General features: G+C 45.6%; 1 pseudogene; it reads right to left on the bottom strand.

Moving 5' to 3' along the window:
• Window positions 1-6191, bottom strand: part of LOC131588615 (zinc finger protein 3-like) — a 29442-nt pseudogene extending 23251 nt beyond the window's left edge.
• Window positions 6192-15169: the final 8978 nt, after the last annotated feature.

Genomic DNA, 15169 nt, shown 5'->3' with positions numbered 1-15169 from the left:
CATGAGATGATCATGACACAACCATGGCTGTGAGATGATTGTGACCATGAGATGACTGTGAGATGACCATGAGGTGACCATGACCATAAGATGATGGTGATGACCATAACCGTGGGAAATAATAAAACCCTTACAGAATAAGGACCTTTTCCACCTTTGTTAAATCCCAGTCACTTCCGTTCACTTTTGTTCACCAAAAAGCACTCTGGGAAGGGTTCAGCTGCAGGTCAGATGGTCCGAGAGTGGGCTGGTGGTCATCTCATGGGTGAGGCAGTGATTGGCTGGGGAGATGCGTGGCCACCACATGATCAGAGAGCTGACTGGGTAAAGGAATGCATCAACAGCGACACTACAGTGGCAGACAGCCAATGCATGCTTGGTTCGGTTTAGTTAAGTTTGGTTAAGTTTGGGTCAGGCTTGGTTAGGTTTGGGTTAGGTTTTGTTAAGTTTGGGTTAGGTTTGGTTAAGTTTGGGTTAGGTTTGGTTAAGTTTGGGTTAGGTTTGGTTAAGTTTGGGTTAGGTTTGGTTAAGTCTGGGTTAGGTTTTGTTAAGTTTGGGTTATGTTTCAAGTATAAAAAGGCTCAGTTGGTTACAATAAAGGATCTTTGAAGCAAGCAAGGAAGTCCTTGTGTCTTTGTTCCCCATTGCTATTCATGACCATGAGATGGCTGTGACTGTGACCATGAGATGAGTCAGCTATGATCCTGGCATAACCATGATATGATTGTGGCCATGAGTTGACCATGAGACAATCATGAGGTGACCATGACACAACCATTACCATGGCATAACCATGATATGATTGTGGCCATGAGTTGACCATGAGATGATCGTGAGGTGACCATGACCGTGTGATGACCATGACTGTGACCATGCCCATGAGATATCATGACCATGAGAGGACTGTGACAGTCAGATGACCACAACACAGCCATGAGCATGAGATCGTGACCATGAGAGGAGCATGAGCATGAACATGGGATGATTGTGATCAGGAGACGACAATGAACATGAGATGATGGTGCTCAGGAAATGACCATGACCATGACATGACTATGACTGTGGCCGTGACATGACTATGGCCATAAGATGACCACAAGATGACTGTGAGCATTTCATGACCATGAGCATTTCATGACCATGACACAGCCATGAGGTGATCAAGTTAATGAGATGACTGTGAGGTGACCATGACTTAACCATGGGCATGGGGTCATAAAGACCATGAGATGAGCAAGAGATGACCATGGTCGTGATACAATGACCATGAGATGACCATAATGAGGCAACTATGAACATGAGATGATTGTGACCAAGAGATGACCATGAGATGATCACATCACAACCATGGCCATGAGACCATTGTGACCATGTGGTGATTTTGAGATGACTATGGGGTGACCATGACCGTGAGATAACCACAACATGATCATGACAGGATCAAGACCATGACAGGATAGTGACCATAAGATGGCCACAAGATGATCATGAGATGACCATGACACAACCATGACCTTGAGATGACTATGACCATATGATGACCATGACCATGATATGAACTTGACAGAACCATGACCATTACAATGAGATGACCATGACCATGAGATGATGGTGATCAGGAAATGACCATGACCATGAAATGGCCATGAGATGACTGACCATGAGATGACCATGATCATGAGATGACCAGGACCATGGAATGACCATTACAACAATATAACCAGGACTATGAGGTGACCATGAGCATGAGATAATTGTGAGCAAGAGATGACCTTGAGATGGCCATGGCCATGTGTGACCATGATCATGAGGTGACTGTGAGATGACCCTTACAGTGAGATGACCGTGACACGAGAAGACCAAAATAGAATCATGGCCATGACATGGCTATGACATGACCATGACATGACCATGGATGTGAGATGATCGTAACCATCAGGTGACTGTGAGTTGACCATGAGAGGACAGTGATCAGGAAATGACTGTGACCATGAGATGACCTTGACCATGACAAAACCACAACCATGAAATGACCATGTTATGATTGGCCATGAGTTGACTGTGAGATGACCATGACGTGATTGTGACCATGAGATGACCATGAGTATGAGATGACCATGAGTATGAGATGACCATGAGCATGAGATGGCCATGAGCATGCAATGACCCTGCCTGTGACCATGACACAGCCATGGTCATGGACCATCATGATGAGATGACCATGCATGTGAGATTACTTTGAGCATGTGATGGCTGTGACCAAGAGATGACCATGAGATGACCATGAGATGACCATGCTCATGAGATCATTGTGAACATGAGATGGTCATGAGGTTACCATGATGTGATTGTGACCATGAGATGACCATGACAATGAGATGACTGAGAGGATGAGATGATGACTATCAGGAAATGACCATGCAATGGGCGTGAGGTCATAAGATAACCATGACCATGACCCAAACACCACTGAGAGATGACCATGATAAGATTGTGGCAAATGAGTTGATCATGAGATGATCATAAAATGACCATAACCATGCAATGACCATGACTGTGGTCATGACACAACCATGGCCATGGAATGACCATGATCATGGGATGACCATTACAATGAGATGACCATGACTGTGAGGTGACCATGAACATGAGATGATTGTGACCAAGAGATGACCATGAGATGATCACAACACACCATGGCCATGTGTGACCATGATTGTGAGGTGACTGGGACATGACCATTACAGTGAGACGACTGTGACCATGAGATGATCAAGACCATGAGATGATCGTGAGATTATCATGACCATGACACACCCATGATCATAAGATGACCATTACAGTGAGATGACCATGAATGTGACCATGACACGACCATGACCATGGGGTGATCATGAGCATGTGATGACTGTGACCAAGACATGACCACAATGCAACCATGGCCATGTGGTGATCAAGGCCATGAGATGACCATGACTGTGACCATAATACAACCACAACCATGAAAGGATAGAGATCATGACATGATTCTGACTATGAGCTGACCAAGAGATAACCATGGCCATGACACAACCACAGCTGTGAGGTGACCATGACGTGATTGTGGCCACGAGCTGACCATGAGATGACCATGAGGTAACAATGACATGACCATGACCAGGAGATGACCATGACATGACCGTGAGCATGTGGTGATTGTGACCAAGAGATGACCACAGCACACCATGGCCATGTGGTAATCAAGACCATGAGATGGTCATTACAGTGAGATGACCACGACCATGGAATAACCATGACTATGGCACAACTATGGCTGTAAGATGACCATGATGTGACTGTGGCCATGAGATGACCATGAGATACCCATGAAATGACCATGAGATGACCATGACCATGCAATGACCATGACACAACCATGACCATGAGATGATTTGGATTAAGAGATGACCATGAGGTGACCACAATATGACCATGGCTATGAAATGCTTGTGACCATGGGGTGACAACGACCATGAGATGATTGTGATCAGGAAATGACCATGACTGTGATGATGACACAACTACAACTGCGAGATGACCACGAACATGAAATATTGAGACCAAGAGATGACCATGACCATGAGAGGACTGTGACCATGAGATGACCATGTGTCCTAGTTTAGGGTACATTTGGGAGAGAACCTCTAAATGGGGTTCCCCCAGGAAAGCAAAATTCAAACGACCCCTCTCCCCTACTGGTTCGGGAAAAAAAAATTCTTTGGAGAGAAGTGGAAAAAACTGTTTATTTAACAGAAATTGAATAATATTGAACAATAAAACCTCTCACTGTTTGATGAAATGGTGAATCTAGGAAGAAAAGTCCTTTTCATGTGGTTTAACTTGGCTTGCTCAGGTTCTTATCAGTCCCTCCGGCACTGGATAGTGCCAAGGCATAGGCCCCGGTGGGACACAGGCGTGAGCTCCTGGGGTTTGTCTGGGTGTCTTTCAGTCCAGAGCAGGTTTGCACAGATCCAAGAAAAAAGGAAGATAAGTCCAGGGAGCTCCTCTGCCTCAGCTAGCTAAAACTAACTAAAAGCCAGAGAGAAGCTCTGTCCCGCTGTCTGTCCGTACTGCAGACACCACAGTCCAGGAGCAGGATATGGGGGAGTGATGTCTTCTTTTAACACAAACTGTGCGCTTCTTCTGCCCCCCTTCACTCTCAGAGCCAGTCTTAAAGGTGCAGAACTTAATATGTAACATAAACCAGGCGACTGGGAATACAAGTATCATAAAGTCGCCCAGGACAAGGTGGAAAGTGACATTGATGGCGTCTTTGGTATGGTTTGTAAGTGGGGAAGGCTCTTCTTCATTCATCCTCTCCAGACCACACTGCCTTTGGAATATGGCCAACTGGACAAGTATTTCCCAGCTCTGGCATTTCTATTTGAGGCACGAACAGCAATGGCATTTGCAGGAAAAACCAAAGGAGGAGCGGTGCAACGCAAACATCCTGTGCAGATGCAGGCTGTGCAGATGTGACTCGAGAACATTTGGGTTCCTGCCACTTGGATTTGTATCCCTAAGTGCAATCTCTTTGGCTGGAGGAGAGTCTGGCTGAAGAGAGAAAGCAGAAAGAGCAGTGAGGGTGCTGTGCAAGGTGTCCTGTGGTGCAGCGCTGTCAGCGACTGTGAGGTGAGAGCGGGCCCGGCCTTGGCCAGGCTGGAGCCCCAGCAGAGCCCTGGCAGAGCCCGGAGAAGCCTGAGCCTCGGCAGAGGCAGGCTGGAAGGAGGCCCTTGGAGCTGCAAGAGGCAGCAGCCTGGCCCTGGCTGCCTCTTGCTGGCACCAGGCAAATCCTCCGCTCTCAGAGCCAAGCTGGCAGCTGGCTGCTCCTGAGGGGAAGCGGCGCCGTGCTGGGCACAGCACACACTGGTGCCATGGGCTGTCTGGAGTCTGCACAGGAGGAGAGAAAGGCAAAGAGCAGCCCAGGGCTGGTGCCCTGCCTGACCATTCCTGCTCTTCTGCCGCCTGCCCTGGAACTCCTGGCAATGGTCAGCAGTGTGTGCAGCACTCTGGGCACAGGGGGAGGGAGCCGGGTTGCTCCGCAGGCTCCAGCACAGGGCAGTGTCCTTCAGGCACGGCATTTCTGCCAGGGGAACCCAGGCCAGCGTGAGGCAGCGACAGCAAGTCAGGGCACATCTGCACGAGCCAGTGCCTCACACAGCTCTGGGACCAAGCGCCTGCAATCCTGGAGCTCTGCACTGAGCCAGAGTAAAGGTGTGAAATGCAGAGGGTTTTGCAGAAATATTCAGGGGCACCAGCCCAGCCTGCTTTGTGCTCTCTGGGACACAGCAAGCACTGTGCAATGCAGCTCGGAGCTGCTGGCAGAGAGGGACTATGGGCATGTGCCTGAGGCTTGTTCTTGAGTAGTGATTTGGGAGGGAGCAGAAGGGTCTCAGTAGGCAATTTGTGTTTGCTTCATTAATTGCTAAATGAAAGACACAATGTGGCCTCACGCAGCAAGAGCACTTGCAGAACTTATTGACTGTAAGTTTGTGTCAAATTCCAGAAAAGGAAGGAGAGGTGTTGATGTGTAACAAATAGGGCTCGTGAGTTCCATTAGCTTTGACAGTTTTCTGGGATTGAAAGTCAACAAATCTGCTCTCCCAAAGGAATTCCCACTATTGGTCTGCGTCTCGATGGATGTTCCTGCCCCGGTGTTCATCCAGGTGCCCACAGGGAGCCGTGAAGATGTGGAGCCTCCCAGCCAGGTGTCTTCCCAACACGGATCACCAGGACCACGGATCACCAGGGCTCTGCCCAACGGGGGTCACTGGGGATCATCCAATGCCAATCCTCCCATGGGGGATGGAGCTGGAGCAGCGCACAAAGCTCTTCCTGCACTCGGGGCACTCGCAGGGCTTCCCTTACTGGTGCCTCTGTTGGTGTTGGGTCAAGTTAGATCTCTGTGAGAAGCTCTTCCCACACTCAGGACACTCGTAGGGCCTCTCCCCACTGCGGATGCGCCGGTGCCTGACAAAAGTGGAGTTGCGGTTGAAGCTCATCCCGCAGTCGGGGCAGCGGAAGGGCCTCTCGTCTGTGTGAATCCGCTCATGTCTGATGAGAGTGGAGCTGCGCTGAAACCTCTTCCCACACTCGGGACACTCGTAGGGCCTCTCCCCAGTGTGGATGAGCTGGTGTTTTCTCAGCTCACAGCTCCATCCAAAGCTCTTCCCACATTTCAAGCAGGTGTAGAGCCATTCCCCTGTGTGGCTCCTCTGGTGATTCCTCAGGTTGGAGCTGTACCTGAACCTCTTCTCACATTCCCCACACTCGTAGGGCTTTTCCCCAGTGTGGATCACCTGGTGTCGGATCAGGTGGTATCTCTTTCTGAAGCCCTTCCCACATTCCAAACACTTGTGGGACTTCTCCCCCTGCACTGAGCTCCGCCTGGATCTCCGGCCGCCCTCCTGGCACTGGTGGGATCTTTCCTCCTTGCAGCTCCCTGGACTGGGTTTGCAGACCCTCCTCGTGCGGGATCTCTGGGGCTTTTCCTCCTCTTCCATCTGGCAACGATGTGGGAATGAAAATCCTGGCTTGGGGAAAAAACAAGAGGAGAGCGCCTTGGGGTGAGGATTCCTCCTTGCCCAAGTTCATCTCAGAAAGTCACTGGGCATCTTGAGTCTGTAAGAATCTCTAAAACACCAAGATTCAGCCCAAACATCCTCCAAACATCAAGATGTTACTATGGAGTTAAATGTTTATGAAAATGTTTCTTAAAATCATGTAGAGGTAGGCCACAAGAATGTTTGGTATCAGGGATGGTCTAGCAAGCTGAAATGTTTACGGTAACGGGAACTGGTACTTGGGGTCTCCAAGATACCCACCCAGAGATAAGATTCGGACATATTTGTACAAGGATGAGCTAACTCTCATGAAGCAATATAGATAAAGTTAATGAAGCAAAATTAATGAAGCAATATTGATAAGGTTGTTACAGTGATTACTGCTACAGCTGAAATTGTAGAAATATGTGCACTTTGGACAAAGACAATGGAGCTAGATTTGAGTTGCTGATGCCCCTAGTTCCTGCACACTTCAACAAAGCACCTGCACGTAATCAGTCTGTGATTATGTGTGTTCCTGAACTCTAACATTTTGGTGACCCAGATGAGACCCTGTGAGTGCTGCTGAACGAGCTCACGACCCGATCACGCTCCAGCCGGCACCGAGGGATTCTCGGGGAGCCCATCCGGCCGCGACCGTCTCCGCCGCTCACAACGTCCCTCTGAGAGAGGTAAGGTGCTTTTCGCTCTGCTCTGGTGCCTGCCGATAAGACACAGCCAAAGCTTTGCACGGTTGGGCTGGAGGAATTCCTGGTATTGCCCAGGCGCCCTCTGTCAGACAAGTGCGAAAGCGTTGCAGGTTGGGCAGCAGTGGTGTGTGGTGCATTGTAACTGTAACATGGAGAAGCTTAAAGGGATTTGAGGTGGCAATGCCCCTGTACCACGTACTTCTCCTTTGGGGTGCTTATTAGCACATTGGAAACAGGGTAACTTTGGGCAAGATTTACGTAAAGTTGATTGATTATTGTAATACATGGTGGCCAGGATATGACCTGGACAGTGGGGAAAAGTGGCCGAGAAATGGATCTTTGCAGTACAACACCATTTTACAGTTGATGTTGTTCTGTAAGCCAGAGGGAAAGTGGGATGAAGTTCCGTACGTTGATTTGTTTTCCTATTTGCGAGACAAGCCAGAATGGCAGGCTGAGTGTGGATTGATGGCAGTTAAGGCACGTGTGAGTGACAAATGTGAGCTTTGTGTAAAAGGAAAAAGTTGTTTAGAGCACCTGGCATTAAAAGAAAGTTTGCTTCAGGGGAAAGAGATGGATTTTGATTTACAAGTGGTTTCAGCAGAACCAAAAGAACCCAATTTTGTTTTGTCTGCTTCCGCTTCACCCAATCCTATTTCACCTAACCCTATCTCGCCTAATCCCACTTCACCTTGCCCTCTTTATCCTCCTCTACCGCCTTCACCTGATCCTTCTTCTCCAGGAGATGATCAAAATCTACCTGTGATACAAGGAAATGTGAAAAATGCTGGGGAGGAAGATAGCAGTAGCGGGGTGATGATAATAAATCAGCGACACCGGTATCCCATCAGACTCGGTCACAGCTTGCTCCGGTTCTGGGTAGAATGGGAAAAGATTTGGGCAGACAAAGGCGGACTGTGATTGCCCCCTTGAGACAAGGAGTAGGAGTAGAAGGGCTGGTGTTTGTGGAAGTTCCTTTTTCACCTGCAGACCTGATAATTTGGAAACAATCAGCTGGAACTTAGAGAGAAAATCCTGATAAAGTAGCAGGGGTGGTAAAAGTGATTATGAAAACTCAGAATCCAGACTGGGATGATATACAAGTAATAGTGGAGAATTTAATGGACTCTACTGAGAATGAGATGGTGCTTAGAGCAGCCAAGGAGAAGGTGAGAGAAGATCTCAGAACTGGGCTGGTGACGGCGACTTTAGATGAGAACTTTCCAACCGAGGATCCAGGGTGGGATCCCAATGCCTTTGGGGACATGCGGAGGCTGAAGAGATATCAAGAGTGGCTCCAGACAGGGGTTCGGAATGCTGTACCTAAGGCTATTGTTAAGTCAAATCTTAAGGCAAGAATCAGACAGCACACCAATGTGATGTGGAACTGAGACCTTTATTTTTTGCTCTTGCATTACTTATATAGTTTTTGCCAAGCATCTAAAAATAGAATACAAACTTACAGCTCTAGTTTATAACACTGTTTTCATTCTTCTCTAAACACATTACTATCCTTATCTTAAAGCAAACTACTAGATGCTTGCAGACCTTTGTTTGATTCTTGTTCTTGCTCAACAAGCAGGAATATTTATCACTTTGTTTTCTTTGGCAGTTCACTGTTAGGGTCAGCATGCTCTGTAAAGAGGATGTAAGCTAAGCACACCTGCAAAAGCCTCAACAGGCTATGAATTGGTCTAAATTGTATGAGATAAGACAGGAAAAGAAAGAATCCCCTGCTGCATTTTTGGAAAGGCTTAAGGAGGCAGCAAGAAAGTATACAGATCTTCAACTAGAAACAGAACAAGCGAATGTTCAGCTGGCGTTCATTTTTCTTGGGCAGTCACAGGATGATATTAGGAGAAAATTGCAGAAGTTAGAAGGAGAAGATTCAAGGAATTTGAATAAATTACTTGAAGTGGCTTGGAAAGTATACAATAACAGGGAAAAGGAAGCTAGTAAAAAGCAGCAGCAAAATCTTTTGGCAGTGATCCAAGGAAGAGAGAATCCAGGTTTCAGAGGTCACGGCAGAGGTGGTCATGGGCTGGGGAGTGGTGGACTTGGCAGAGGACGAGGGGGATGGGTTTTGCCAAGATTGGGGTTAAATCAATGTGATTATTGTAGACAAGAGGGGCACTGGAAAAATGAATGCCCAAATTGGTTTAACCAGGGCAAGCAGTTCAGCCAGAATCAAGATGCTTCCAAATTAATGGTGCTGGGGGAGTACAGCAGCTGACTAGAATCGGAACAAAAACCAATACAAGAACCTTTAGTAACTATACACTTGGGAGATAAAGAAGTAAAATTTCTGGTGGATACGGGGGCTACATATTCTGTGCTAAATGATCTAAAAGGGCAAACTGGAGACAAAACAGCAACAATAGTTGGAGCCACAGGGAAGGAGGAAAATTGACCATTCCTGCAACCCCTGGATTTGTGCTTTGGAAACAAAGTGTTAACACATGAATTTTTAGATATGCCTGAGTGTCCAATTCCACTTTGAGGATGAGATTTATTAGCAAAACTTGATGCGGTGATAACTTTTGTAAATGGGGAGCTTTTAATGAAAATACTTGAATCAAAGACAGGACAAATCTTAATGATAAAAGAAAAACCAGTCCCTGCTATCCCTCGGAAAGTACAGGATGCAGCAATTCCCTCTGTATGGGAAACAGACATACCAGGAAAATCTAAGTTGGCACAACCAGTACATGTAGAATGAAAAGAAGGAGCAAAAGCTGTCCAGGTTAAACAGTATCCCATAAAGCCAGAAGCACGGCAAGGAATAGTAAAGATTATTGAAAAGTTTTTGAAGTACCAAATTTTAGAAGAATGTGAATCAGAATTGAATACACCAATATTTCCAGGGAAGAAACCAAATGATGAGTACAGACTAGTACAGGATTTGAGAGCAATAAATGGAATAACTAAAGATATTTACCCAGTGGTAGCTAATCCTTACACATTGTTGACATCTGTGAAAGAGAAATAGAAATGGTTTACTGTAATTGATTTAAAAGATGCCTTTTTCTGCATATCCCTTGACAAAGAAAGTAGGAAACTGTTTGCCTTTGAATGGGAAAACCAGACAATGGGAGGAAAACTCAGCTCACCTGAACACGACTCCCACAAGGATACAACAGTCCAACCCTATTTGGAAGCCAGCTGGTGAAGGAGCTGGAGATTTGGACTGAGAATGGGCAAGTACCAAGAGAACAATACCTGATGTTACAGTATGTTGATGATATACTGACAGCTACAGAAGAGAAAACAACCTGCATAAAGGTAACAATTGAAATTTTAAATCAACTAGGAATGGGAGGATATAAGGTGTCTAAGGAAAAGGCACAAATTGCCCAGTAGACTGTGATTTACCTGGCAATGTAAGCTGGGTACTAACCGTATTCAAGCTATTTGTGCCATTCCAGAACCCCAGAACCTGCGTGAGCTGTGAGTTTTCCTTGGGATGACAGAGTGGTACCACCTGTGGATCATGGACTATGGACTAATTGCAGAACCCCTGTATGAAGCCCAGAAGACACAACCGCTTACCTGGGGCAAACCACAGAAGGAGGCCTTCCTCAGACTGAAGGAGGCTTTGACAACAGCTCCTGCGTTAGGATTGCCTGATCTATCCAAAGATTTTCAGCTGTTTGTGCATGAAAGATCACACCCAGCACTGGGAGTGCTGACCCAACATTTGGGAAGCTGGAAAAGGCTGGTAGGCTGCTTTTCCAAACAACTTGACAACGTGAGTGCTGGATGGCCTTCATGCCTGCGGGCAGTTCCAGCCACTGTGATGCTGATCCAAGAAGCCAGGAAACTCACGATGGGTAGACACACAGATGTCTGTGTGCCACACATGGTGACCACTGTTTTAAAACAAAAGGGGGGCCATTGGCTGTGGAGGCTACCTTTGGAGCAGGCTGTAGGCCCATGGCCTGCCAGCCCTGCCTGAGAAGCTAGCCTGGGAAATTCCTGGGAGGATTCAAAACAATCCTCAAAGACAGAAAACAGCCTGCAGGTGCTGTTTGTCTGTTCCCGTGTTTTCCTTGCAGGAGAGGGTCAGGGGGGTGGTGAACCCCACTGCCAATGATGGTAATGTAGCACTTTACTAACCAATAAGAGTTTCCTTTCTGTACTTTCCACGAACTAGTCTATATAACATGGCTGTAGCAATAAACTAGAGATTCTCTCCTGTTCTGACTCCCTTGAGAGTCCGTGTCGTTCTTTCTGCCGTTCCCAATTAGAACGACAATTGGCTATCTCCAAGCAGGATGATGAAATTCCAGGTAATCCTAACCGAGCAGGATGATGTCACACTAAAGACAGCTAACCTCTTGAATCCAGCTTTGTTCCTTACCAGCAAACACATCTGCCCAACGAGCAGAACTGTTTGCTTTAACCAGGGCATTAGAGATGAGTGAAGGGAACAAAGTAAATATCTGGACTGATTCAAAACATGCTTTTGGAGTGGTGCATGTACATGGGGCACTGTGGAAAGAAAGAGGACTGCTGTCTTCTCAAGGCACACAACATTAAACATCAAGATGCAGTCCTGCAATTAATAAAAGCAGTACAAAAGCCGGAGCAAGTAACAATCATGCACTGCAAAGCTCACCAATCAGGAAACTCCAAAATTCATGAAGGAAATGGGAAAGCAGACTGGACAGCCCGACAAGCTGCTCGAGAAGCGCAAACTGCAATGGCATTGATACCTTTAAAAACTAATGTATCTCAATTCAATTTACCTCCAGAACCAAAATATTCAATAGAGGATGAGAAATTGGGACGCTCACTGAATGCACAGAAGAATTAAGAAGGGTGGTATGTGACTACACAGGGACAAGTAGTGGTACCCTCCTTGATAATGAGGGAAATTCTACAAATTAAACATAATGAATGTCATTGGAGTGCAGAGGCATTGGTGAAATTGTAAAAACAAAATTTAATTTTAGTACGGATGTTAATAATGGCAAAATCAGTAATGTCAAAATGTGAAATTTGCTTAAAGAACAATCCAGTGGCTAGACGACAGGCACAATTAGGGAAAACCAGGAGATTATTGGCAAGTAGATTTTCTAGAATTACCAAGAACCCGAGGATACAAATATCTATTGGTAGGGCTTGACACATTTTCAGGATGGCCAGAAGCTCTTCCCTGTTGCACAAATCAAGCAAAGGAGACAGTCAAGTGGTTACTGCAAGAAATCATTCCAAGATTTGGGGGGCCTCTAGGAATATCATCAGATAGGGGCCCACATTTCACAGCCACAGTAGTGAGGGAGGTGAGTAGGTTACTGGGAATAGCTTGGCATCTCCATACACCATGGAGACCCCAATCCAGTGGACAGGTAGAGAGGATGAATCAGACATTGAAGAGGCAAATCAGCAAAATATGCCAAGAGGCTAAATTGCAGCAGCCACAAGCTTTACCAATAGCACTGCTGAGGACTCGGATAAAGCCTAGAAGCGGGATGTCAGTCAGTCCTTATGAGATATTGGATGGGAAACCATATGAATCCCCTGAACCTAATCCAAATGTACATGTTACAGGGAAGCAAGAGGTGTAGAATTATGTTCTGTCTCTTGGAAAAGCTCGAGCTCGACTTCGGAGCACCCTTGTGTGGAATAGGCCGCTGACTCTTGAGAATCCAGTACATGACATCCCCCCGGGAGATGAAGTGTACGTTAAAAGCTGGAAGGAAGAACCATTAAAAGAAAGGTGGAATAGACCCTATCAGGTACTGTTAACTACCTTGACAGCAGTCAAAGGAGCTGGACTGGATCCCTGCATACATTACACCAGAGTGAAGAACGTTTCCCCTGCACTGTGGACTGCACAAACTGTAGGGCCAACAAAGCTGCAGATAAAGTGGGTTTGATTGTTTCAAATGTCTAGGTTGCTAGTGACTGGAATGGGGATTATGTTATGGCCTTTAGTGCCATGAGCTGGAATCAAAGTTACCTTGGGATGTGAAATGCAAAAGGATCAGCTGACAGCTCTTCATTTGAGAATGAAGAGGGATGTGGGGGTGCAGCCAGAACCACAAGTGATAAAAGTCTCTAATACTATTCAGGCAGAAAATGGGATGATTGCATTAATTAAAGATTTGGCCAACGTGCAAAACAGCAGCAAAATAACTGCCTGTCTGCCTATACCAAAGGCAGCAGGAGACCCAATAAATTAAAGAATTATAACATCAAAATTTCCTGAAATACAAAAGAATAAAAATGAAAATGTGAGCTGTGTATTGCAAATAGATTACGAGTACCCAAATAAGACAGTGTTTGAAAATGCTGAGAAGCCAAAGTATTCATCTAGATGGGATTGTCATGAAAATGGAGGAAAGTATGAACCAAAACTAGGCTGGTATGGGGGATTAGGGAATTATGGATGGTGTTATGAAAAGATAGCAAAGTTTATTGAAGAAAAGATTCCAGTATCGAAGTGGAAGTGAGAAGGACAGGAAGGAAAAGATCGGGCTGAAGCTTGGGACAGTGCATGGTCAGTGAGTGTGCTTCAGAAATTCCAATCTATGGCAGATAGCCCTTGGTGCATTAAGTGGGAAGGCTCTGAAAATGAAACAGATCCAGGGGTATGGAACACTGCAACCAGTAGTAGAATGGAGGCAGACAAAGTGAATTGGTGGGTATGGAACAAAACTTAGGACTGTACTTCTGATGATGAAGAAATAAAACAAATGCCACCACTCGTGGTAGCTCTGCAAATTGGATGTGCCTGCAGAAGAATCAAACATAAACAAGGGGAAATAAATGACAAGATAGGACAAGTGATCCAAAAGGTAATATGGAGCACAAGTACAATTCAGAGTCCAGGCCAATTTGGATGGGCAGCAAGCGATGGCACCTGGACAACACATTTGCCTGTAGGTGAAAAAGTAAAAGAGATTACTTTAGGCCTCCCCACCTTATGCCCAATTTGGAAAAGGTCCCCATTCAAGGGAGAGCATGAACTTCTACAAATAATGACGAGACAAGATGTTCAGGAAAACAAAATTGAAGATAAAGAAAGATGGCAGGAACCCTCCAGTAGTGTAAAATTTGAGTGGGCTCTGGAATCCTTGTTTGGTCCAATAGCAAATTATAATAATAGAAAGATGTTGTACAAACTTACAGGTCAGGTAGAAAGAGATTGGCAAGAGTTACCAAAGAGGGATTTAGAGAGCTAAATGTACAATTACAAGACACAACTAAAATGACCCTGCAAAACAGATTGGCTTTAGATATGTTATTGTTGAAAGAACACGGAGGATGTGGGTACCTAAAAGGACAAATTGATCACTGCTGCATCCACATCCCAAATGGAACTGCAAATGTAGAACATGACATTAATCAATTAAAACAAACAGAACATGAAGCACAGAAAGAGCAGGAAGATCTGACCACAAGTTGGGTAGATAAAAGTTTTGAGGCGTAAAGATGGAATGTGAGCTCCTGGATCAAATCTATTTTTGAGAGTCTGATAATCCTACTAATTGTGTTCTTAGCAATCTGGTTAATCTGTGCAGTTCTGAAAGGAGAGATAAAGAAAAGAGTATCCTGGAACCAGAAGATAATAAAGGCGCTGACACGGGACAGAGATCCACATCCGCATTTGTCATCTCCAAGTCCTCCAGAGTGTAACAACGCTTACGACAACTGTGGATTCCAAGATGAACATCAAGTATAAACACAGAAAAAGGACTGCATATAGTGAAAGCATTACACTTATTATAGTAAAGTGAAATACTTTCAAAGAGATGGAATATGTTACTATGTGGTTAAATGTTTCTAAAAATGTTTCTTAAAATCATGTAGAGGTAGGCCACAAGAATGCTTGGTATTAGGAATGGACTAGCAAGCTGAAATGTTTACGGT

This window comes from Poecile atricapillus, chromosome 26, assembly GCF_030490865.1.
Source record: "Poecile atricapillus isolate bPoeAtr1 chromosome 26, bPoeAtr1.hap1, whole genome shotgun sequence".
Lineage (NCBI taxonomy): Eukaryota > Metazoa > Chordata > Aves > Passeriformes > Paridae > Poecile > Poecile atricapillus.
Note: the sequence above shows the minus strand (reverse complement) of the source record. Positions and strands in the feature narration are given on the sequence as shown.